Source organism: Cervus elaphus, chromosome X (assembly GCF_910594005.1).
Source record: "Cervus elaphus chromosome X, mCerEla1.1, whole genome shotgun sequence".
NCBI lineage: Eukaryota > Metazoa > Chordata > Mammalia > Artiodactyla > Cervidae > Cervus > Cervus elaphus.
In genome coordinates this window covers 136,664,524-136,691,628 of record NC_057848.1, presented here as the reverse complement: position 1 = coordinate 136,691,628, position 27,105 = coordinate 136,664,524, and the positions used below count along the sequence as shown (strand labels likewise).

Below are 27,105 nucleotides of genomic sequence, written 5' to 3'. Positions count from 1 at the left end.
TCATTGAAAGGACTGGTGCTGAAGCTGCAATACTTTGGCACCTGATGCGAAGAGCCAACTTGCTGGGAAAGACCCTGATGCTGGGAAAGACTGAAGGCAGTAGGAGAAGGGGATGACAGAGGATGAGATGGCTGGATGGCATCACTGACTTGATGGACAGGAGTTTGAGTAAGCTCTGGGAGTTGTTGATGGACAGGGAAGCCTGGAGTGCTGCAGTCCATGGGGTTGCAAAGAGTCGGACATGACTGAGCGACTGAACTGATAGTTGATGTACAATACTGTAGAAGTTTCAGATGTACAAGACGGCGATTCACAGTTTTTAAAGGTTATATTCCACTTAAAGTCATTATAGAATATTGGCTGAATTCCCTGTGTTGTACAAGATCATGGTTCATTTTATTTATTCCCCTTTGCAAGTGTGACTGGCAGACCCGATGATTTCTGAGAAGCTTGGCTTTCACTGGAATGACGAGATAAGTTACTGGAGCGAAGGGCATGTGGTGAGTAAGATCAAAGGCCTTCCTGGAGCTCAGCTTCCTTTCCCCCAGTTAAGCAAGAATAGGACTGAACTTCAGTGGCTGAGAGTTTTAAATCTTGCCATACATTTTAGGAATTTTTCTTAACTTGGCTTCCAAAGCACCCCATTCTCTGGCTTTCCCTTATAACTCACTGGTTTGCTCAGCCTCCTTTTGTAGGTCATCTGCTCCTCAATCTGTATGTAGTTGGGTCCCAGATCTCAGTGTGTGCCCCTTTTCTTGAAAGTAGTTCCCTCAGTGACCTTATTCTATGTCACGACTTTTTAAATACTAAGTAAATCCCCCAAATTCCCAGACTTTCTCCTGAAATCCAAACCCCTGTCCCGCTGCCTTATCTATTTCAATGTCTCCAACTCAATGTGTCCCCAGTCTAACCTGATCCTCTTCTTTCAACAACAAAGACCCACCAAGAACCAGTTCTACTTGCAGTTGTACCCTTCCTTAAGCTCCCACTTCTTTCTTTCCCAAATTATTTTCTAGATATTTCTTCATGTTCTTCCCCTTCCTCACCAAGGGTGACATGAAGGAGAAATAGGTATCCCAGTTTTAGAATTGAAACACGTTGTCACCCACTTATTTGAAGGCTGAGGCCACAAGTCCAGGGTCTCCCACCCAGGTATCATGGATTCTTGTTTTCTCAGCAAACAGCTGTGTGAACTTTGGGGTGGGACCTTTCCCAGCCATCTCAATGGAATTATTTATAGAGTCATAATAGCCCAGGCTGGCTCCAGGAAAGAGGTGCAACCAAATAATATATCAGCCATAATTTTCCATTCAGCATTTCCATTTTCTCTCCAGTCAACCACAATCCTCAGCCCTCAAGAGTGCTGTTATTTAAAACTGTGAATCATAAAGCTGTATCAAGTCTACCAGCCAGAGGAAATGTTGCCAGATGGTTTCTGACCAGGTACATCTCTTGAGACCCTGAAAACCAGCTTCATGATGCAAGGTGCTTTGGAAGGGCAAATTATTATATTTATTTTCAGGTTATTAAATTATTTATGCATGCTAGCAGTGGAGATATTTCTCTGCTTTCCAACTAATAAATGTTGACTGCTCTTACTAGGGTCTCAATAGGACTGAGTAAGCTCACAGTGACCTGTGAGTTCTGAGTAACCTTAGAAGTAGGTTTCAGTATTAATGGCCTCTGAACTAAAAATTGTTGCCTAGAAATATTTCCTAGACCCTAAAAGATTAAGGTGAGAAGAAACAAATCAAGGCAGAATCTGGCTTGATTATAAGTACTGTATTTAATCTTTCTGTAGCTTGCTTACTCAAATTAAAAAGCAAAAATATAATAAGTGGCCAGTCATTGCAGGTGATGGTTCTCAACCTTGGGTGCACACTGGTGTCCCCAGGGTGCTTGGGGAACCCTGCTGCCTAGGTTCCACCCCCCAGAGAGTCTAATTGAATTGGTTTTGGGTGGTAACCAGGCATCAGGATTTTTGAAAACTCCCCATGTGCTCAGATGCTCAATCATGTCCCACTCTTTGTGACCACATGGATTGTAGCCTGCCAGGCTTGTCTATCCATGGGATTCTCCAGACAAGAATACTGGAGTGGGTTGCCATTTCCTCCTCCAGGGGATCTTCCAGACCCAGGGATTGAACCTGCGTCTCTTATATCACCTGCATTGGCAGGTGTATTCTTTACCGCTAGCACCACCTGGGGAGCCCTATGTGATGCTAATGTGCAACCAAGGGTTGAGAATTCTCCTAAGAGGGACTTAAAAATACTTTGTAGACATCTGTCCTAATTTTTTGTTTTCAGGAGGAGACAGAGCCTCCTTGGGATTTTCCAGATCTTTCACTTATTTGTGGGAGATATGAAAATGAAAAACAGTTCCCTGTCACCTGTAAACATGATACTTTTGTAGACTTTGGAGCACTAGCCACATGTCCATCACCAGTTCCCATGGCATGGAGCAGATACATTTCATGCCCTGTTCAGTGTAAGAGGTTCTTATTAGCATCTCCCATAATGTGTGTAAGTCCTGAGACCAGCTCACCATCACCTAGTTGGTAAGTGGCAGACTTGACATTTGAACCCTGATCCCATATCATCCTCCGTTGTTCCCCATCTGCTGGCTGCAAGAGAGGACATCTTTGCTAAATAGCCACCATATAATTCCACATGAACAAGAAAAATAATGTTAAAGGAGACATTTGTGGGGCTTAACTGTATGAGCAGCTAGGTCTACATGAAGGTAGCTACGGTGCATTGATGACTCAGTGAAAGACTGAAGATTAAGTGGATGGGAGAAAGAATGGAGTAGACAGACTGGGACGGGGGACTCAGAGCACAGGTGGAAGTGTTAGTCTTGAACAGGTGGAAGGACACATCTTAGGGAGGAAGGAGCAGTGTGGTTACAAGAACTTTTAGAGGTCTGGCAGGAAGTTACGGTGAGCTTTATTTCTGATGACTTCCATTGTTCTTTGTGAAGTCCCCTACATAGGCACAAGTTCTATTCTGAGAGCATGTTCGGAAGTCCAATTTATAGGTCCAACAGAGTTAACGGAGGTACCCAAGTAACACAATCAGCCATATAGTACTGTACTGTAATAGGTTTATAATACTTGTCACATACATAATACATAAAAAGCAAACAAAAAATAAACGTGTTTAATCTTACAGTGTGATATCTTGAAAGGTACAGAAGTACCAGCTACACCACAGCTTTTACACTTGCTTCCAGATATCCTGGCCTTGAAATAAACTGTGCTACTGTAGGGATAACCACTAGATCATTCAGGTATGACCTAAATCAAATCCCTTATGAATATACAGTGGAAGTTAGAAATAGATTTAAGGGACTAGATCTGACAGACAGAGAGCCTGATGAACTATGGATGGAGGTTCGTGACATTGTACAGGAGACAGGGATCAAGACCATCCCCATGGAAAAGAAATGCAAAAAGGCAAAATGGTTGTCTGAGGAGGTCTTACAAATAGCTGTGAAAAGAAGAGAAGCAAAAAGCAAAGGAGAAAAGGAAAGATATTCCCATTTGAATGCAGAGTTCCAAAGAATAGCCAGGAGAGATAAGAAAGCCTTCCTCAGCGATCAATGCAAAGAAATAGACAAAAACAACAGAATGGGAAAGACTAGAGATCTCTTCAAGAAAATTAGAGATACCAAGGGAACATTTCATGCAAAAATGGGCTCAATAAAGGACAGAAATGGTATGGACCTAACAGAAGCAGAAGATATTAAGAAGAGGTGGCAAGAATACACAGAAGAACTGTACAAAAAACGATCTTCATGACCCAGATAATCACAATGGTGTGATCACTCACCTAGAGCCAGACATCCTGGAATGTGAAGTCAAGTGGGCCTTAGAAAGCATCACTATGAACAAAGCTAGTGGATGTGATGGAGTTCCAGTTGAGCTATTTCAAATCCTGAAAGATGATGCTGTGAAAGTGCTGCACTCAATATGCCAGCAAATTTGGAAAACTCAGCAGTGGCCACAGGACTGGAAAAGGTCCGTTTTCATTCCAATCCCTAAGAAAGGCAATCCCAAAGAATGCTCAAACTACCGCACAATTGTGCTCATCTCACACGCTAGTAAAGTAATGCTCAAAATTCTCCAAGCCAGGCTTCAGCAATACATGAACCGAGAATTTCCAGATGTTCAAGCTGGTTTTAGAGAAGGCAGAGGAACTAGAGATCAAATTGTCAATATCTGCTGGATCATCAAAAAAGCAAGAGAGTTCCAGAAAAACATCTATTTCTGCTTTATTGACTATGCCAAAGCCTTCGACTGTGTGGATCACAATAAACTGTGGAAAATTCTGAAGGAGATGGGAATACCAGACAACCTGACCTGCCTCTTGCAAAACCTGTATGCAGGTCAGGAAGCAACAGTTAGAACTTGACATGGAACAACAGACTGGTTCCAAATAGGAAAAGGAGTACGTCAAAGTTGTATATTGTCACCCTGCTTATTTAACTTCTATGCAGAGTACATCATGAGAAACGCTGGGCTGGAGGAAGCACAAGCTGGACTCAAGATTGCAGGGAGAAATATCAATAACCTCAGATATGCAGATGACACCACCCTTATGGCAGAAAGTGAAGAGGAACTAAAAAGCCTCTTGATGAAAGTGAAAGAGGAGAGTGAAAAAGTTGGCTTAAAGCTCAACATTCAGAAAACTAAGATCATGGCATCTGGTCCCATCACCTCATGGGAAATAGATGGGGAGACAGTGGAAACAGTGTCAGACTTTATTTTTTTGGGCTCGAAAATCACTGCAGATGGTGACTGCAGCCATGACATTAAAAGACACTTACTCCTTGGACGGAAAGTTATGACCAACCTAGATAGCATATTAAAAAGCAGAGACATTACTTTGCCAACAAAGGTCCGTCTGGTCAAGGCTATGGTTTTTCCAGTGGTCATGTATGGATGTGAGAGTTGGACTATAAAGAAAGCTGAGTGCTGAAGAATTGATGCTTTTGAACTGTGGTGTTGGAGAAGACTCTTGAGAGTCCCTTGGACTGCAAGGAGATCCAACCAGTCCATCCTAAAGGAGATCAGTCCTGGGTGTTCATTGGAAGGACTGATGTTGAAGCTGAAACTCCAATACTTTGGCCACCTCATGTGAAGAGCTGACTCATTGGAAAAGACCCTGATGCTGGGAGGGATTGGGGGCAGGAGGAGAAGGGGGAGACAGAGGATGAGATGGCTGGATGGCATCACCGACTCGATGGGCATGAGTTTGAGTAAACTCTGGGAGTTTGTGATGGACAGGGAGGCCTGGCATGCTGCGATTCATGGGGTCACAAAGAGTCGGACACGACTGAGCAACTGAACTGTACTCTATGGAGTAACGTGCAGTCAAGTCCATAAAAGCACAACCACTTGTAGAGGATGCATGCACGTGACAATGTTCACCAGATATGTGACCTTATGTGATTGGACATGTGAACACACGTTTGCATCCTTGAACGTTTGCAACTTGAAGGTTCGTATATAGGGGACTTGCTCTATTAAGAAATAAGTTATCTGTGGGAACTTCATGAGGCGGGGTGGGTGGTTTGAGGGGATGTTTGAAAAAAACCCTTGTGGAGAGTGGGAAAGAGATACTAGGGAGATAATAGAGGTAGTGTCAAGAATTCATGAAGGATGGAAAGTATGTGAAAGTGTCACTGCACACTGTGTTTCTTGCTCACTACTAGTTTTTCTTTCAGTGCTCAGCATTGTGCCTGGCAGATTTTGAATAAATGGCTGACTTACCAATGAATAAATTAGTAACACTAAGGAAGTGAGACATGGGAAAATGGGAGGGTATGGACACAGAGTGGGATATTAATTTAGTCTTCTGGATGGTGAGTGTTTCCAGGTGCTGACAAATTTTGGGCTATGGCCACAGGAGTAGATGGCAGCAGTGATATGGAGGTAAAGACCATTTCCGTTGGGGGATACCTCAGGCCTGAGATGCTAAAAGTAAGAAACCACCCTGGATGATAGGGAATGGGTGGGTGGGTGTTAGTTACTCAGTCGAGTCTGACTCTTTTTGTGACCCATGAACTATAGCCTGTGTCCATGGGATTTCCCAGGCAAGAATAGTGGAGTATTCTTCTCTAGGAGATCTTCTCGACCCAGGGGTGGAATCTGGGTCTCCTATATTGCAGGTGGATTCTTTACCATCTGAGCCACCAAGGAAGCCCCGTTAGGGCATGGAGTGGAGAGTAAAACTGCGAACCACTTGTCAATCTTTAAAAACATACAGAGATTGGTACTCTATAGGAAGAGGTAGAGTGTGGTCTGAGCATCAGCTGTTCACAAGTGGAAGGACAATGGCCTGGAAGTGGCGTTGGGTCATAATAAAGATTGTAAGAAGCTTCATGGCCATGAGTGTGTTGGGTATAGGAGCAGAGGCCACAGAAGACATGGGATCCTCAGAGGAGAGCTGGGTTCTGCAGAGGGCAGGAGTTGAAAGGGACATTCCAGGGAGAGGAGCTTATTCTTTAACAAAGGAGCTGAGTTTCACTGAGAAGACTACCCCCCCCCCGCCCCAGGAGACCTGCAGTTGCAGTCACTAAAGCATTGGTATAAGTTTGAGACATCCAGACTTTACATGATAATCTGGCCCTGACATGCCTCAACATGTCTCTGAGAATCTTGGCTGTGTTTACTCATCTGCAGGTGGTTAGCCGGTTAGCCGGTGATCTCTGCACACCTATCGCCACACCCTAAGTTCATCATTCACAAGATGTTTTCAACTGTATTACCTCATTGTGATTTTGACAATCTGAAAAATGTTAACATCTCCAAGATGCATAGATTGAGAACTCTGACCCAGTGTGCTTTCTTCTTCCTAAATTCTGTACATTGCTAAATTCTGTCCCCACTTGTTTTTCTAGACCACCTGCCAGAGTGGCTTTCTTGGGTGCGTGCATGCTAAGTCACTTCAGTCGTCTCTAACTCTTTGCAACCCCATGGATTGTAGCCCACCAGGCTTTTCTGTCCATGGGAGTTCTCCAGGCAAGAATACTGGATTGGGTTGCTGTGCTGGATTGGGTTGTTGTGTTGTTGTTGTCCTTCTCCAAGGGATCTTCCAGGACCAGAGATCAAACTCACATCTCTTACATCTCCTGCATTGGTAGGTTCTTTACCACTAGCACCACCTGGGAAGCCTGGCTTTCTTGGGAGACAGGACTAACAGCAGCGGAGGAGGGTTATGAGAGCCTTACTGGGAGAGACCCAGAGCACCTCTGCCTGTGGCCGAATACAAATGAGAACCTCTGACCTAAGGAAATTAGTGGAATGAGGGATGTTTTGCATTTTTATAGCTGTTTTTGATGGCCATTCACTTTTAGGTCTTAGATAATCTTTGGCTTGGGCTAAGAAGCCTAAATATAGACAAGAACTATGCTGTGTATTTCAAATTTTTCTCTTTTATATTCTTACTAAAGTTTGCAACAGTTTTGTTCAATAGAAATAGAACGTGAAAATACTAATAAATAACCAACAAGGACCTACTGTATAGCACAGGGAACTATAGTCAATATTTTCTAATAACCTATAAGGGAAAGCAAACTGAAAAATAATATATATAATTGAATATATATATATTCAGTTATTCAGATATATGTATGTGTGTATATATATATATATCTGTGCTGTATCACTGTGCTGTACACCCAAAACTAACACGACATTGTAAATCAGCTGTACTTTGATTTTTAAAAATGTCAAAAAATGGGACTTCCCTGGTGGTCTAGTGGTTAAGATTCCATGCTTCCACTTGCAGGGGGCATGGATTCGATCCTTGGTCTGGTAACTGAGATCCTATATGCCACACAGCATGGCCAAAAATAAGCAAAATAAAATTTGTTCAAAAACATTTAAAAAGTAAAAAAAAAAAAAAAATATATATATATATATATATATATATATATATATATATATATATATAATGTGAGCCTCATTTTTCTGCTGCCCACATTGAAAGATAAAAAGAGGTAAAATGCATGAAATGTTTTTCATTCTTATTTTGTAGTCTGTCTCTGAAACCCGGTGTGTAGGTCACACTTATGGCCCATCTCTGTTTGCATTAGCCATGTTTCAAGTGCGTGGTGGCCACGGTGGCTGGTGTTTCTTCCTATAATGGGTAGCGCAGACCTGACAGTATTAAGAGGGTGGTGTGTCATGTGGAGAACCTTTAACCACAGCTCTCATATTTTGTTACTGTTAACTGAATCGTTTTGATTAAATTTGGGGTGATACATTTCAAGTGTCTCAATTACGTCCGTAGTCATCACACCGTTCATTTGATTATCCTTCAGCACCTTGTCGCTTTTTGAATAGGTTTGGAGGAGATCTTGTGGAAAACCACTGCTGTTTCTGAAAGAACCTTGGAGTGGCAAAGCTAATCAGAAATAATTCATCTCACTGTGATGCAGGACTGCATTCATGTGGCCACATATGCATGATTACAGATTCAAGGCTATAGTTACTTCTCTTAGGAAATTGGGCAGGAGGTGTGATACTCAGCACAAAAATATCTAAAAGCACTAGAACTTGTTGTAGCTTAATCCTGCTCTGACCTAAGGACCTACAGTGCCCTGAAGCTAGTAGTACACGTGTAGGTAGGACTTTCTGAAATCTGGCCCTTCTCAAATGGCCGCTTTTCCACCCAGACTTGTTTCATCTTTAGATCTCTGCTCAATTTAGTATTTGTTGCTGTACAATGGTGGTAGAGTTTCCTCTAGAGCTGGAAACCAGGCCGTTCTCCTCTAAATGGCATTGGTGGGGGGAGGAATAGTTTGGGATTAACATATACTACACTATTGCGTATAAAGTAAATAAACAATGAGGACCTACCATCTAGCACAAGGAACTAGAGGAAAAAATAAATGTCACTGGGTTTTTTTTTTTTTGGTAAAGGGAGAGGCCAGAAGAACTCAGGAATTGGTCTAACTATATAGTTATGGTTATAGTTAGAGTTAGAGTTATGAGTCTGACTTCTAGCTTCTGCAATATTGTACTATGGTAGGTTTAGGATTCTTGTGGTGGTGCTTGAGAAAAAGAATGAAGCATTTTCAAGCTTTGGATTGTTTGTTACAAAGGAGAAAAGAGCAAAAAGCGATCATTTTTAGCTAGTTAATGTCCAGTTACAATCCACAAGGGCTTCCCACGTGGCACTAGTGGTAAAGAACCTGCCTGCCAATGGAGGAGACATAAGAGGCCCAGGTTTGATCCCTGGGTTGGAAAGATCCCCTGGAGGAGGGCATGGCAGCCCATTCCAGTATTCTTGCCTAGAGAATCCCATGCACAGAGGAGCCTGGCGGGCTGCAGTCCATAGGGTCACAAAGTGTTGGACATGACTGAAGTGACTTAGTGGTTGTGTGTGTGTCCACACACACAATCCACAATGTCCAAGTCAGTTTAGAAAATGGTTGTGTCCTTTCTCTAGTCTAAAATGTGTTACGTTTGTGATGCTCTGTTACGTTTGTGATTTTGATTTATGGCTGAACGTGTACTTGTTTCTAGGAGAAAATAGGTATCAGATATACCTCTCTGGTCTATAGCTATTTTATATTCATGATTTTTAAAAATCAACAGACTGTGGGTTTAAAGGGTGGTAAATGCACGGGCTTGCCTAAGAAATATTATTATAAATGGGTTTGGTGTTTTTGTTTTGTTTTACTTTTAGTTTGTGTTTCCATTTCCCATGGTAGGACCACATTTACCCTAATTTAGACTCAAAGTTGGGCCCAATAGTGAGGATTATGCCACAGTGGTATGCTTGGGTAAAGACTGTTTCTGGCTGTAGCAATATCCTTAATATAATGTGGTTTAAAACCAAAATATGTCTTTAAATGGGGACTTTATATATATAGGGCAGTTTTTGCACATAGTTCAACAGTTCTGATAAAACGGTTATCTTATGTTTATAATATACCTTTAGACCATTTAGGGGGCCAGCATTTCTGTCCTTCTAAATCCCCCTGATTTTTTCCTTCTGCTTTTTATAGTTTTCTTTTTGGTATAGTCTAGGATAGATTTGAAGCTGAAACTCCAATATTTTGACCACCTGATGCGAAGAGCTGACTCATTTGAAAAGACCCTGATGCTGGGAAAGATTGAGGGCAGGAGGAGAAGGGGATGACAGAGGATGAGATGATTGGATGGTATCACTGACTCAATGGACATGGGTTTGGGTAGACTCCGGGAGTTGGTGATGGACAGGGAGGCCTGGCGTGCTGCGGTTCATGGGGTTGCAAAGAGCCGGACACAACTGAAGGACTGAACTGAACTGAGGATAGATTTGGGCTTCTGTGGTGGCTCAGATGGTAAAGAATCTGCCTGCAATGTGGGAGACCCGAGTTCCATCTCTAGGTCAGGAAGATCCCTTGGAGAAGGGAATGGCAACCCACTCCAGTATTCGTGCCTGGAGAATCCCATGGACAGAGGACCCTGGTAGGCCACAGTCCATGGGATCGCAAAGAGTCAGGTATGACTGAGCAACTAACACACACACACAGAGTAGATTGAGATGATCTATTATTATTCCTGAGTCACCTGGAGAAGACCACTATAACACTGCATCGCTATCATGCAGAAATGTCCCATCTGTGACAAGTCAGTAGTGCTCCTGTCCATAAGTACACAGTGCAAGAGCAGGAGAACCAAGAGCTGAATTCATCTTCATTTATACCTTTCTTAGGGGCAAAGTGAGACAGCTAGACTCCCCCCAACCCTGGCATTTTTGCTTCTGAATTTTATGATTTTTTTCCCTTTAAATCAAGTAAGTGATCAGTTTGCTAGATTCTTTATTAATCATAGGTGTAAGAACTTTTTAAACACAAACTGCTTTAAATTTTCTTATTTTTTTTTAATCCACTGATCTTAGAAGTATCTTCCATCTGAGTCTTTAAACATCAGTTATGAGTTTATTTTTTATTCTAGCCTCCTAATGGTGGTGGTCTCAGGGCATTTTGTGGCAGGAAGCTTGGGTGAACATATTAAAGGTGAACTGGTGAGGATCAGCCTTTGAATTGCCTTAGTCCTTTTGAAAATTTCACTTCCCCACCTATTTGCATAGAGATCATTCAGTGAGCATTGTTTCTTTGTTTGGAAGTTTCTCCAAAATGGGGAGGTTGCTATGGTTTTAAGACATCACCTCTATTGCTCTCCTAACTTGGGAGATGCAGGTTGAAGAAAGAGCAGTTACTTCTTGGCTGTGTGATCTATTTGTCATTGTTGTTTAGTCGCTCAGTGTCTGACTCTGTGACGCTATGGACTGTAGCTCGCCAGGCTCCTCTGTTCATGGAATTTTCCAGGCAAGAATACTGGAATGAGTTGCCGTTTCCGTCTCCGGAGGATCTTCCCGACTCGGGGATTGAACCAGCTTCTCCTGCATTGGCAGGTGAATTCTTTACCACTGAGCCACCAGGGAAGCCCACATGATCTGTTATACCTTAGGATAAAGTTGAATGTTATTTGCCTAAACTCTCAGCTTTCATTGGTGTTATGATGTTACTTGTCCAGGATAATGGTTCCAATAGGTGTTACACTTCCAAAGGCTTTTGCAGATCTAATAAATCTGTGCTGTATCTTAAGCAATGAAATCTGTAGTCTTAGGACTATGTAGAAGATACATCAGTTAGAGAACATTCTCTAGTGAATTGGTTCTAAAATTACACCTACCTTAATTGGTGTAAACTGCTTGCCATCTAATTGAGCTAATACCATTAAGGTTTCATCAGTCTGGCATTCTGAAGTCACCCCAGACAATTGATCTTCATTTTGTATCTGTAGCAGTGATGATGCTAATTGGTAAAATTCCACAGCACAGGGCTGTAGGATTCCAGAATAGTGTTTCATTGGTTGGTTTGTATAAGACTCTCCTTTTACATCCAAATCAGTGGCTATTAACCCTTTTTAGACCATTTTATTTCTGAGCAATGCTGCTACAAGATAATCTACAAAGTAGAATAATCAGAATAGTAAGTTTGAGCTGGGGGCAAAGAAAATTGTGTTAACAAGCAGAGCCAGAGTTCATTTTAGCTGCTAATTCTGTTGAGTTACTGTACTTTCCAGAGTTCACTTCCATTTGCCTGCTGGCAGCTAGAAAGGAAGGTTTGAAATGGTTGGCCTTTTGGCATTTAATTAATCTTGGAAAAGGTTGAAGTCCGGTTTGATTTCATGACTGAATGCCGTAATAGTCGTTGACTGTCATTTGTCAGTGTTACACTGTCAGGAAGCTATCTCTACCAAGTGTGACACGTGTGAATAGCTCTTATCAGGGAGGGGACACTTTGAAGATTTGAATATTGAGTGATTTCATTATTGTCATCACTATTAATGAGAAAAAATTTTGCTCTACTATTTAAGAATATAAACCAGATTGTTAACTGATAAAGAGGAAGAAAAATCATCTGTAGGAGGGCAAACCTCAGGGGGGTATTCAGCCACATAGGGAGAGAAGACTAGAGTCATTTGGTTTAGATTTTCTTTTACTGAAGAAGTCTTTCCCACTGTTTCCTGGATCAAGGAAAATCCAACCTCCAGAGATGGGGCACATATAACCCCATGAAGTAGTCTAAGGCAATGTACTATAGGTTTATTTACAAAGACATTTTATTGTTTTGTTCTTTTAAAAAGAATTGATTGACGTATAGTTGATTTATTATACAATGTTTTGGTAATTTCTGCTGTATAGCAAAAAATTTTTCTTTTTCATATTCTTTCCTACTATGATTTATCACAGAATATTGAATATAGTTCCCTGTGCTATACAGTAGGACCTTGTTGTTTATCCATCCTATATATAATAGTTTGCAGCTGCTAATCCCAAGCTCCCAATCCTTCCCTCCCCTCCCCCTTGGCAACCACAAGTCTGTCCTCTATATCTATGAGTCTGTTTGTGTTTCATAGATAGGTTCATTTGTGTTGTATTTTTAGATTCCACATATAAGTGATATCATATGATATTTGTCTTTCTCTTTCTGACTTGCTTCACTTAAGTGTGATAAGCTCTAGTTGCATCCATGTTGCTGCAAAGCGTTATTTCATTCTTTTTTATGGCTGAGCAATATTCCATTGTGTGTGTATATATATATGTGTGTGTGTGTGTACACACACAACTTCATTCATTCATCTGTCAATGGACATTTAGATTGTTTCCATGTCTTAGCTTTTGTATTTAGTGCTACTAGGAACATAGGGGTGCATGTATCTTTTTGAATTAGAATTTTGCAAAGACATTTTCTTGAACATGCCTTCTTAAAACATTTATATTTTTGGTCTTGGTTTTGTTTTGGGGTACAAAGCAGAATAAGTTCACTTGTATTTGCATGTGATAAAAAATTTTTTAAAAGAGATCTTTAATGATTTCCTGATGCTAAAGCCAGCTCAGTTTAAACTGTTAAGGAGAAGATGTATTTTAGTTTTCTAAGAAGCAGGTCATCCTCATTCATTCAACCATCAGCTAGTTATTGAGTACATCCTTTGAATAAGACCTTACTACAAAGTTAAATAATACCTGAATTTGGCTTTAAGAGCCATAGTCCAGTAATAGAAGCTATGTACACAAATGGTGGTTACAAAGTGGACCAGTACTCCTATGCTGCTGCTGCTGCTGCTAAGTCATTTCAGTCGTGTCCAACTCTGTGCGACCCCATAGACGGCAGCCCACCAGGCTCCCCCATCCCTGGGATTCTCCAGGCAAGAACACTGGAGTGGGTTGCCGTTTCCTTCTCCAATGCATGAAAGTGAAAAGGGAAAGTGAAGTCGCTCAGTCGTGTCCAACTCTTAGCGACCCCATGGACCGCAGCCCACCAGGCTCCTCCATCCATGGGATTTTCCAGGCAAAAGTACTGGAGTGGGTTGCCATTGCCTTCTCCTATAGATGGTAATAAATTTAAATTTTAAAAGTGCTTCTGATGTTTTTCAGTGAAGTAATTTTTACATCAGAAAACTTTTGTTAACTGATTAGTATAGAATTTATAGTGTTGACTGAGGTAGAGATTCAGCTACTTCTCCAAGTAAATCTAGATGGTGAATTTCATCGTGAGAAATTTCTTCAACATTCACAAAGAAAGTATGTTCTCTGACTTTAAAAAAAAAAAACTTTTTTCTTTTTATCCATTTGTTATGGAATTTGAAATTTGGATATTTTGTTCATGTCATTGTGAACTAATTATTGGGTCATATAGCTAATGGAGCATTTCTTATTTATGAGTTAGTGTCATCCAGTCTCTTAGGTTTTGTTTTCCTTTTATATTTCCAAATACTTTCTCAATTTGGATGAAGTAGTCTTCCCTGGGGGCTCAGATGGTAAAGAATCTGCCTACAATGCAGGAGACCTGTGTTCAATCCCTGGGTTAGGAAGACCCCCTGGAGAAGTGAATGGCAATCCACTCCAGTGTTCTTGCCTGGGATAATCCTCAGGACAAAGGAACCTGGCGGGCTACAGTTCATGGGGTTGTCAAGAGTTGGACAGGACTGAGAGGCTAACACTTTCACTTTCATGCAGACCATAGGAAACATATATTTAATACCTATAGTTTGTATTGTTGTTTTGTTTTTAAAATGCGTATCATTTTTAAGGATGTTTTATTCTGGGTTTTTAGATATCTACCTCTTTGCTAATATATATATTTTTAAATTTTGTGACCTAACTCCTGCCTTCAAATTTTATTATATTTGAGATGACTTACAGATGCCTATGTCAGAACTCGTTCAGTCATATTAGGAAAAGATTGATGTCAGATAGCACTATTATCCTAGTTCATGGTGGTTAATACTTGGAAAGTAAGCTAATCAAAATATTTAGAATGAGTCATTCTCACTTTTTTACTTTTATTTAAAATTATCTTTTGGCCACGGCTCGTGGCATGTGGGATCATAGTTCCCTGACCAGGGATCAAACCTGTGCCCCCTACATTGGAAGTGCAGAGTCTTAACCACTGGACCACCAGGGAAGTCCCTTGACTGGCTTTTAGGAATGGGCAGGAGAGAGTCTCCATGATAGCAGCATTCCTAGTTCCTCTGTCTGCTTGGGGACTTATTCTCAGCATCCAGAGTTTTTGCCTTCTTGCCCCCTTTCCTTCATGAGGGGCCTCACATTTATTGACACAGCTCTTTACAGTATCCAGAGGGTCCTCATAAAACTTCTTTCCAGCCTCTTGGTGCCTTGTGAGATAGGCCAGCGACATCACAAAACTGAGACTCAGAGGTGTAAAAACTAGCACTTGAATGTCAGCTGTCTGATGCTGCTAACCCTCGGCTGCCTGTCATATAAGCTGATAAGAAGCTGTGGTCAGGAGGGGTCTGGGAAGTGAGCCCTTCTGCTCACTTGAACAAAGGTGAGGACACTTAGCTCAGACAAAGGCCACAAGAGAAGCAGGGTGTGGTCCAGCAGGCAGGGCCATAGCCCTGGTTCTGACTCCACCGTGAACATGCAGGCAGGGGTCACGGTCTGGTCCTGGAACTTTGATATCTGCTGACTGGATTCCATACAGCTTCTATTACTGCCCTCTCTGATCCTCCTGGTTTGATAGCAACCTTCCACAGAGGGTCCTTCTACGATTTCTGGGGCTTCCTCGATGGCTCAAGCATTACAGAATCTGCCTGCAATGCAGGAGACTCAGGGTCGATCCCTGGGTCAGGAAGATCTCCTGAAGGAGGAAATGGCAACCTACTATGATTTATGATTTCCCACTACAAAAATAAAGGACATCTTTACCCTGAACCCCAAAGTTTGGAAAAGAGCTAATTAATCTAGTCAATGAAATCGATTTGAGGTTAATTTTATTTATTTTATTTTTACTTGGCAATGCCATGCAGCATGTGGGATCTTAGTTCCCTGACCAGGGATCGAACCTATGCCCTCTTTATTGGATGTGCAGCATCTTAACCACTGGACCACTAAGGAAGTCCCAATTTTAGATTAATTTTAAAGGAAACATGCCCCAAGACCTACTTTGAATTTTGTACTCAAACTTGAGTGGAGGAAGGATTTTCCAGCAGAGGCACCTTTAAAGAAAGTAAAGTGTCGTGGACTATCTCTTCTGTTAAATTTTGTTGAATTTTGGCATGACTTTTGGGGGCAGAGGCAATGTCAGAAAAAGATGTTGCTTCTGAACTATTTCCATTTTCCTGAGAAAGATGGTGTAGGTCTCTGGTTAAATCACTTGTGAAACTGACACCACTTCCCATCCTTTATTGATGAAAATTAATGATATTTCACTTTTAGAAATGTCCTTGCCAGGAAGAAAAGAAAAATAAAGCAGGCTTAGGAAACCTTGAGAAAAGTGATACTGATAATGTTTGTTGAAAACTTACTGTATGCTCCACACTGTGTCATCTCATTTAATCCTTTGTAGAACCTTGCATTATACTACCTTTTTAGATAGTAATTTAACAGAAAAGGAAACTGAGGTAGAGAGTGTGTGACTCCCCCATTGCAAACTCCAGAGAGGGGCTATACAGACCTTAGATGGTGACTAGTACCCTCATAAATTTCACTGCCAAGCTTCCTATTTCTGGTCAAGGATTCAATTAGTCATTTCCAGATAAAACTTTGAAAATTCCTTGCTGAAAGCGCCACTAATGTGTGTGTGTGTGTGCGCGCGCGCGCATGCGTGCATGTGTTTAGTCATTCAGTTGCGACCAACTCTTTGCAACTCCATGGAATATAGCCTACCAGGCTCCTCTGTCCGTGGGATTTCCCAGCAAGAATACTGGAGTGGGTTGCTGTTTCCTTCAGGGGATCTTCCTGACTCAGGAATCAAACCCGTGTCTTCTGCATTGGCAGGCAGATTCTTTACCACTGAGCCACCAGGGAAGCCCTACTATTGTGTACATACTTGCTAATTAGGAGGTTATTTTCCAAACTTCTACAGATTGTACTCTAGCCTCAGACAGGCCACATTTGAGCCAAATAGTGCAAAACCCTCTTGCTGTTGATTAGCTGAGCTAAGAATATCTGCCCTCTTCACACTTGAATAAGTCAAGCCACTTAACCATAAGACAGAAGCCGTTTCTTTTTTGTTTTCTTTTCCCCTTGCTCAAATTGTTTCATAACCAGTACTCTGAGTGAATAGCTATTATTCACCCTTTCCTGGTAGAGAAACATTTAACACTGCAGATTAAGCTCTGTTCCAAAGAGTTGTTGCTGTTCCCAGTCAAATGTTTTAACACACTTAGGATCTGTGAGACCACTAGGCTAATCTCCAAGGTTGTGTTTGGATGAGAATTAACACAGAGACAGTAGAACAATGTGGAAAAAGATGAAACTCTAGCCCCAAGGCCATTGATGACATCAATATTGAGGTCAATGCTGAGGTACCTGCTGGAATGCGCCAGGCCGGGGATCTCCCAGGCCTTGTACCCCCTTGTGACCAACAGTCAGGATGAGGGCCAGGCAGGGATTTTTTTCCCCATTCCTTCTCTCATCAGACTATTGTCCTATTGTAGAAACATCCCAGGGCACATTGCCAAGCTGTCACAAAGCGTGTGCCTGTAAGAAATTACCCCTTCATAACTCAACATCATTGTTGCATCCTGACTTTCTGAGAGGATTTTCCTTAGCTGGCCACACTGGGAGTTCCTGTGTCCTGGCTGTGATTTCAGCTTACTGCTGCTTTATCCTGCCAACTGGCCTTTGGGTATCCTAATGGGCAGATTTCCTTCCTGTCAAATTCCAAAAGTGCTTGTAAGTCTCTTATACTTCAACTAAAACAAACAAACCAACAAAAAAACCCCAAAGTGCAGTTTTTAATTCCTATGACCCATGAGTTCCCGTGAATCCACTTACTCTGATGTGGCTTTAAACCTCATACACTATGGCACATATTTGCTTCCGCTAAGATTTCCCCCAGAGAAGGCAATGGCACCCCACTCCGGTACTCTTGCCTGGAAAATCCCATGGACGGAGGAGCCTGGTAGGCTGCAGTCCATGGGGTCGCGAAGAGTCAGACATGACTGAGCGACTTCACTATCACTTTTTACTTTTATGCATTGGAGAAGGAAATGGCAACCCACTCCAGTGTTCTTGCCTGGAGAATCCCAGGGATGGGGTCGCACAGAGTCAGACATGACTGAAGTGACTTAGCAGTAGCAGTAGCAAGATTTCCCCAGTTGGCTTCCATTTTACATGTTCAAGGCGGTGTCTATATCTAAGAGATATGTAATCTTGCACCTTTGGTCCTGGACTTAGAAACATCATGACAGGCATTGCCTCGTTTCCATTCTGAGTCCCTAGGGTGGCCCAGTTCAGTAGAGCTTGTTTTCCTTCACGCACTGCTTTATGATTGTTATGGTTGAGGACACTGAACTCAGATTTTCCTTCCTGGTTGCCTCTTGAAGGGCTGCCATCTTTCCCCACAGGAGAGCAAGCCCTTGCTGATAGGAAATCTCTCCATGTGCACGTGGCATTGTGCCAGCATCGATGGCTGCCAATGGTTTTGTCTAGTTGCGAGCAGCTGATTTTCCCTGGATGGTGGACTGGGCCACACAGGGGGCCCATGGCACAGTAGGCTCTTCACTGAGAGATGCTTCTTTGTGGAGAAGTTCCTCTGCTGTGCTTGGGGTTCCCACACACATTTGTGACAGTTGAGTGATGCAAAAAAAAAAAAAAGCTTTACATGTTGCTGTGGTTTGGGGCTTATTGTGAGGCAGAGGACATGTCAAGATTAGGGTATGCTGCAAGCCCCTTAAGAGGTAATAGATTGCCCCAGCCCCAAGTGGGCCAGCTGGCTGTTACATTGGTGCTGTACACCCCGCCCCAGGAAACCACTCCCCCCACTCTCTAGAGCCTGTTGAAGAAAAGTATTAAGGATTCCACACTGTGTGCCCTGACTTGGCTGGACATGGCATAGGGCCCTGGCTAATAACTCTGTGAGGGCGAAAACAGGGCAGCTCTCTAGAACTGGGCACCCTTGGGAGCTGAATCTCTCTCCCCTCTCACTCCCCAGTTCTGGCAAAATGCTGTAGCCTCTGATCTTCTAGTTTTTGATTGAAATTGTGTGGAGTTTTGTCCTTAACTCTATGTGGTGCACTCTCTAAAAACACAGAGGGCAGGACACCCTCTGGGGTACAAGGAGTGCTACTTATAAAAAAGTTTTTCAGTAGAATAGAAAACACTTGGATACATGCTCAGAGCGAGGGTAAGCATTGTTTTGAGAAACCCTCATTTACATTGTATATACAGGGTTTCGATATAAATCTTATATCTTACATAGATTGATCATGGTCAAGTCTGAAGCCCTTGACTGTGAGATGAATCTCAAATTGTCTCCCATTCCCATAAACAGAGTGCCTGGTGGCTCAGATGGTAAAGAATCTGCCTGAGATGCAGGAGACCTGGGTTTGATCTCTGGGTTGTGAAGATCCCCTGGAGAAGGAATTGACAACCCACTCCAGTATTCTTGTCTGGAGAATTCCATGGACAGAGAAGTCTTGGTGGGCTATAGTCCATACAATTGCAAAGAATTGGACATAACTGAGCAACTAACACTTTGACTGTCCCATCAACTTGCTTTTCCAAGTGGCCCAGCTTCTCTCCTGCAAAACCTCCACTGTGCAGAACCAGTCTTAGTTATACAACCTGGGGCACTGCTAGGTCTTAAATCATCAAAGACAGATTAAATCATGGCCACACTGTACTCTCTGAGGCGAAAGATATACTCATGGACTTAAGATTTTTTTTATGAGTTACAACACATTGGTTTTTCTATTAATTCTCAGTTAATAAGAAAACTGGGCCCCAACACAACACTGGAAGCACTTTGGTTCATTGGCGTGTCTCCCTAGAACCCAGGAGGAGGGTAAAGTGGGCAGCAGGCCGGGACCTTCTCTGGGGAAAGGGCAGGCCTTGGCGCCTTTGGTGTTCATGCTGTGATAGGCGGGGCCTTCCTAGTAGGAGTGGTACAATACCCTGGGCCTCTGACCCAGAACATAGGTAAGGAATTGTTCTAGCAAGCTCCTCCGAGCCACATCTAGAAAGTATCCTCAAAGACATATTTGTTTAGTCTTTAGAAGGAGAATGAAATGAGAACAGTGGCAGTTGCAGTTGCTTGGGTGTTGATTGTTAGGCATGGGCCTAAGTGACTTAGTTCATATTATCTCATCAGATCCGCTTAACAACCCTCCTTGGTGGCTGTCATCATCCCCCTTTGAGGAAAAAGAAAACTGGGTGTTAGAGAAATTGAGTAACATCCAAGGTTGCACGCCTGAGTGCCAAAGCAGGAAGCCCAGCACATTAAGCCAGCACTCACATGCCATGGGGAGCAGGGTGGCCTCTTTATACTGATTGTATAGTCCCTTCGTCTGGAATGTTCTCTCCTGCTTATCCCTTGCTGTCAGAATCTATTCCATCTGGCAGGCACCAGCCTGAATGTTAACTGTTGTGAAGCGATTTCCTGTTCTCTGTACCCACAGGGGCATGGGTTTGTCCTTCTCGTGGCATGGCACATTCTGCTGCGTGTTTGACTTACTGTTGTCAGATGTAGTACCTGCTCTTACAATGCAGTTCTCAGTGGATGGTTCTCTGGCTGCTGCTTTGGTTTCAGTGAGGAAGTACCCACTTTCCTCCTCAGTGGGGCCTGCTTTGGCAATTTCAAGTTCAGGCTCCACCTTTCCTTCATCTCTGAGCAATGATCCTTGTGTTTGTTTTTTTTTTTTTTCCATTTATTTTTATTAGTTGGAGGCTAATTACTTTACAATATTGTAGTGGTTTTTGTCATACATTGACATGAATCAGCCATGGAGTTACATGTATTCCCCATCCCGATCCCCCCCTCCCACCTCCCTTTCCACCGGATTCCTCTGGGTCTTCCCAGTGCACCAGGCCTGAGCACATGTCTCATGCATCCAGCCTAGGCTGGTGATCTGTTTTTTTATTTTTTATTTTTATTGGAGCATAGTTGCTTTACAATGTTAGTATCTGCTATACAGAAAAATGAATCAGCTATATGCATGCCTATATCGCCTATTTTTTGAATTCCCCTCCTATTTAGGTGACTACAGAATGCTGAGTAGAGGTCCCTCTAGTGCTATATAGTAGGTTCTCATTGTGCTCATGCTCAGTCATGTCTGACCCTTTGTGACTCCATGTGAGCCTAGCCCACTAGGCTCCTCTGTCCAGGCAAGAATACTGGAGTGGATAGTCATTCTCTTCTCCGGGGGATCTTCCTGGCCCAGGGATTGAACCCAGGTCTCCTGCATTGCAGGCAGATTCTTTACCATCTGAGCCACCAGAGAAGCCCCTCATGTTCTCATTACTTATCTATTTTATTCATGGTATCAATAGTATGTATATACTAATCCCAACCTCTCAATTCCTCTCATATGATTCTTGTTCTTGAGGGATGAGAATATTTCACCTCACAGGAATCACTATGAAGTGATTTTATATGACAATCATTGATTTTATGATTGTATTTGTCAGACCAGTTCTTTTAGGAACTTCAGCTGTACTGGGATTTTTTTTTTTTTTAATATATACCCAAGCAAAAATGAACAGATCTGGTCCACTTTTTGCTGTTAACATATATTCATGAGTTTTGAAAGGGAATGGAGAGGAAGGCAGGAAAAATAGAAGGAGGTTTAAATATGCCAGTATCAAAACTGGATTTTTTTTGCATTTTGAAAGTCTGAAAGGTAATTGAAACTTGATTCACCAGGATTGGATGTCTAGAGAGCTTTCTTTGTAAGGTAAGGAAAGCTATAATTTCTTGAGCCCCTGCTCTGTGCTGGCTCCACATTCAATGTGTTTCTGCTCCTTCTGGCTTCCCCCCACCCACCTTTGAAAACTCATAAGCAGCATTAAGAACAAAATATGGGAACAAATGGGCCATTCCCAAGATCACATCTTGTCACTGTTTTTAGAGGGATGGAAGCTGGCTCCGTGAGGTGGTGCACAAGGGTACATCGGCCCCAATCTGATAAAGCTGGCTTGACTCCAGGCCCACCTTCCCCTGGGCTTCCCAGGTGGCCCAGCGGAAAAGTCTGCCTGCAATGCAGAAGACCTGGGTTCGATCCCTGGGTCAGGAAGATCCCCTGGAGAAGTGAATGGCTACCCACTCCAGTATTCTTGCCTGGAGAATCCCGTGGACAGAGGAGCCTAGCAGACTCCTCGGGTCGCAAAGAGTCACACATGACTGAGCACTGTGCACACACGCATACCCCCCTATCCCCAAAGTTCTTTGTCTGCAGCATTTGTTGTTCAGGGAGAAGCCCTGGAGTATTCTGTGTGGGATAAGAGAGAGACTCTTTCAGTGAGTCTCTCCTGAACAAGCTCTCTCCACCCCCTTGCCAAGGCTGACTTGATCAAATCACTTGCACTTTTGAGATGAATTGCTGTTTTATTGCCTGTTAAGGGTATTTTTTTCTCCCTTAATGCCAAAATTTAACTATGAAATATGCCTTTTAAAGTGACATTTCAGGGACTCTGACATTTATCTGGGAAGGAAAGATTAGAGCAGGATCCCACCTCATGCTTCTCAAATTACATTAAGCAGAAGACCTGCCTGAGAGTTGAGACAGACTCGGCTCTGGAGTAAATCACAACAGTGAGCAGTCCTTTCTTGAGCACTTTCTACCTTTTAGGTAGGGTCCCAAGCCTGTGAGCCCGTATTTCACGTCATCCTGACTATCCCTCCATGAGCTAAGTCTATGATCCCCAACTGACACATGAGAGATGGCGGGCTTTGCCCAAGGTCACACATTAGGGCATCACCTGCATGCATGTTAAGTCACTTCAGTCGTGTCCAGCTCTTTGCAACCCCATGGACCATAGCTCACCAGGCTCCTCTGCCCATGGGATTCTCTAGACAAGAATACTGGAGTGGGTTGCCGTGCCCTCCTCCAGGGGATCTTCCCCACAGAGGGGTGGAACCCACCTCTCTTGCCTCTCCCGAATTGGCAGGCAGATTCTTTACCACTAGCACCACCTGGGAAGTGACATTGTGACAGTTGAGTGATGCAAAAAAACCCAAAAAACAACAACCCACCGCTTTTCATGTTGCCATGGTTTGAGTCTTATCATGAGGCAGAGGACATGTCAGGATTGGGTATGCTGCAGGCCCCTCAAGAGGTAATGGATTGCCCCAGCCCCAAGTGGGCCAGCTGGCTGTTATGTCAGTCCTGTGGGCCCCAGGAGACCACTCCCCCTACTCTCTAGGGCCTGTTGAAGAAAAGTATTAAGGATTCCCCACTGTGTGCCCTGACTTGGTTGGACATGGTGTGCAGCCCTGGCTAATAACTCTGTGAGGGCGAAAACAGGGCAGCTCCCTAGAACTTAAATGTCAGATTTAAATGTAGGGGATTTAAACCCTAGGAGAAATTATGACCCAAGTTGGGCTTTAAAGGATGGCTAGAATATTGATAGGCAGGAAGGAGTGCTTTTCCGGTTGCAGAGAGTGTATGAGCCAAGGAATAGAGTTGAGGCTGTTGGCTCAAATACAAAAGAATATACCAAAAAGATCGCAAGTGAGGGACATTTCCAGCCACGTGGTTGGTTGCTAAGTCTCAGGAGAAAGGACTTCATGCTAAAACGTGGAATTGAGATGTTCAGTTCAGTTGCTCAGTTATGTCTGACTCTTTGTGACATCTTTGGAATTGAGACATAGCCTAAAATAAACTTGAGTTTCCCTGATTTTACTAAGGAAAGGAAAATTGTTGGGAAGGAGGTTGGGTATGAGAGGAAAGAACTTGGTGACAAGAAGACAAAGCACAGGTTAAGGAGGGAAAATTGGGAATTTAAGCCAGTTTTGCTTTCCTGGTAATGATGAAAGGTTAGAAGTAAGGGCAGAGGCTGCTTGGTATCTTTGCTATAAAAGACCAACGAGGTAACTCGCCAGAGTTCACAGTATCCCAGGAATGCTCCATGCTTCTCTCACTCCAGTAGTATGAATTTTGCTCTTGGTGTGGGATGGATGCCTCCAGTGGGTGTGATAAAATGAGTGGAGCCCAGACTACTCCCTGCTTTTTCTCAGACTGTGCTGACCTCAGTAAACTATGCACAGGAGAGAGATTTGGATTCAATAGGGTGACACATAGGTTAAAATTATTCTGAGTCACCTGTTTAGGGGATCATTTTGCTGAGAAACTCTGATGCTTCTGACCTTGAGTTTAAGAAGCAGCAGCACTGTTACTCTGGTGGTGGTCTGTGATACCATGGGCTTTCCTGGTCGCTCAGATGGTAAAGAATCCACCTGCAATGTGGGAGACCTGGGTTCAATCTGTGGGTTGGGAAGATCCCCTAGAGAAGGGAACTCCAGTATCCTTGCCTGGCAATTTCCATGGACAGAGGAGCCTGGCAGGCTACAGTCCATGGGGTTGCAAAGAGTGGGATACGATATATAATGACTTGGATTCTGAGATATATAATCTCTTTTTACAACCTTCTGTGACTGCAGGACAGTGATTGGGAATGGGGAGAAATCACACTGACATCAAAAGAAATCTTTGTACAGTATGCCCATAGCTTGGTTTTCACTAATTCAATGTGTCTTTTTAAAAAATTTATTAATTTAATTGGAATATAATTACTTTACAATATTGTGATGGCCTCTGCCATACATCTACATGAATCAGCCATAGGTATACATGTGACTCCTCCCACCTGCCTCCCCACCCCATCCCTCCTGGTTATCACAGGGCACCGGTTTTGGGTTCCTTGTGTCATATATCAGACTCCCGCTGGCCACCTATTTACATATGGTAATCCTTTTCACATTTGTGATGTTTTCAATTTTTAATAAATTTTTAATTTCAGAGTAAATGAAGTAGTATCACTGTACACAGTCCTGATATTTTAATTTGTGACATTTGCAATTTCTTGATGATTTTTTAATTTCAGAGTATATGAAATGTTAATCACTATACACAGTCCTGATAAATCTACCCATGTTCTCCAGAAACTCTCTTACACCCACCTCTGTAAAAGAAATTGTTTAGAGGCCTTTAAAGGGGACACTTTGAAGGTGTCTGGATGGATTGATGAATGATTTGGATTCTAGTCTTGGCTCTGGGTTTTGTTTTTTGGTGTCAGTCTCTAACTAGCTGTGTGATCTTGGGCAAACATTTTGGTTCTCTGGGCCTCAGTCTTCTCATTTATCAAATTGTGGGAGTTAGAGTAGGTGATGATATTGATGAAGTTAATGGCTCACATCGATTGAAAGCTTCTGATGCAGCAGGTAAGTACATCAAGTACTTTATACATCTTAACCCAATTCTCCCGTCAGTGCAGTCAAGGAGGTACTATCACCCCTCACCTCACAGGTAACTTGCCACACACTTGGGTAACTTGAAACAAATCTCTCAGAAGGTAAGTGATGTAGACATGATTATTCTAACCCAGGAAAGCTGCCCCTGAGCCTGTTCTCATGGCCACCACTACCGCCAGCCTCTCACTCCTTCCCTGCTGACATAGGTGACTTCTAATGTGGTATCCGGTGGGCAGAGGGCTAGGAAACGTCCTGACCTCAAGTGTTTGTAGTGAAGCCACCCCACTCATCTGCACTCATCCTCTGACAATCCCAGGTTGAATCCGCTCTGGCGGCTCATTGCTCCCCTGATGTGTGGCATCTCTTGAGATGCTGGTTCTTTTAGGAACTTTAAGTCCTGCTGCCCTAGAAGCCCGTTGCTGCCTGGCTGAGTCCAACCCCCCTTGACCAGAATCCCCGTGGAAGACTCCCAAGCAGACCTGCTGTGGAAGGAGCTTCCAGACCCTGTGCCTGTTCCAAGAGCTCAGGTTAAAACAACTTGTTAGCACGGATTTGAAATTGAATGAAAACAAGCCTTTTCTCGAGAAGGCAGAAATTTGGCCATGCAGAAAATGAGGAGATGGGTATTCTCTAGCTGCAAAAACTATATTTTTTCCCCTAAAAGCCAGAGCAGACTTCTGGATTCATAACTATCTAGATGCTTAACAGAATGAAAGACTCTTCCAAGAGGCAATTTGAAACGTAAAAGGATTTTAGGCAGTCCAGGTTCTTGGTAGCATTCATGGCTGTGGAAATATTTGAAAGAGTTAAGAAGATCAATATTAATAGAATAACAATGGAATAGATGTGATTTTTGTATAATATTTCCTGCTTATCAGGCGTGAATGGCCGCTGAGTACATTAGCCATATTGTCTGTTTCAGCCACTCATCAACCTTATGAAATAATAGAGCCATTGTACATGTGAAGAGCTCGGAAGTGTAGGGTTGTGTTTTTTGGTGTCTGCCCAATTTTTGTTCAACTTAGAGTACTGCGTGTCTGTCACCTGGCAGCGAGTTACTGAACTGACAAGTTTCAGACTTTTTATTAGCCAAATGGACTTAAAACTATGGACTTTAAAATTATTTTTTAATTAAAATCTTTTTTGTAATGAAGTATAGTTGATTAACAATGTTGTGTTAGTTTCAGATGTACAGTAAAGTGACTCAGTTATACATATACATGTATCTATTCTTTTTCAAAATCTTTTCCCATTTAGGTTGTTACATAACACTGAGCAGAGTCCCCTGTGCTATACAGTAGGTCCTTGTTGATTATCCATTTTAAATATAGCAGTGTGTACGTGTCAATCCCAAACTCCCTAACTATCCTTTTCCCCTGCCTGCCCCCTCCCATAACCATAAGTTAGTTCTCTAAGCCTGTGAGTCTGTGTGTGTTTTATAAATAAATTCATTTGTATCATTTTCAACAAATTCTGCATACAGGCGATATCATATGATATTTCTCTTTGTCTGACTTACTTCACTCAGTATAACAGTCTCTAAGTTCATCCATGTTGCTTCCAGTGGCATCATTTCGTTCATTTAATGACTGAATAATATTCCATTGTGTTATGTGTACCACATCTTGGCAGAAAACTCTCTGACATAAATCACAGCAATTATCTTTTTTGATCCATCTCCCAGAGTAATGGGAGTAAAGACAAACAAATGAGACCTAATTAAACCCAAAACCTTTTGCACAGCAAAGGGTACCATAAACAAAATGAAAAGACAGCCCACAGAATGGGAGAAAATATTTGCAAACGATATGACCAATAAGGGATTGATTAGTCTCCAAAATTCACAAACAGCTCATGCAGCTTATAACTATTGGTCATTCA

At 42.6% G+C, this 27,105-nt stretch overlaps 1 protein-coding gene and 1 non-coding gene across 2 annotated transcripts in view; one reads left to right on the top strand and one right to left on the bottom strand.

Annotated features, from left to right (window-relative positions):
- TSPAN7 (tetraspanin 7) overlaps window positions 1-27,105 on the top strand; it is a 127,403-nt gene that overhangs the window by 55,120 nt on the left and 45,178 nt on the right. The gene's annotated exons all lie outside the window — the stretch shown is intronic.
- TRNAG-UCC lies at window positions 14,901-14,973 on the bottom strand. Its single transcript has one exon. It is a non-coding gene; the product is annotated as a tRNA-Gly (tRNA).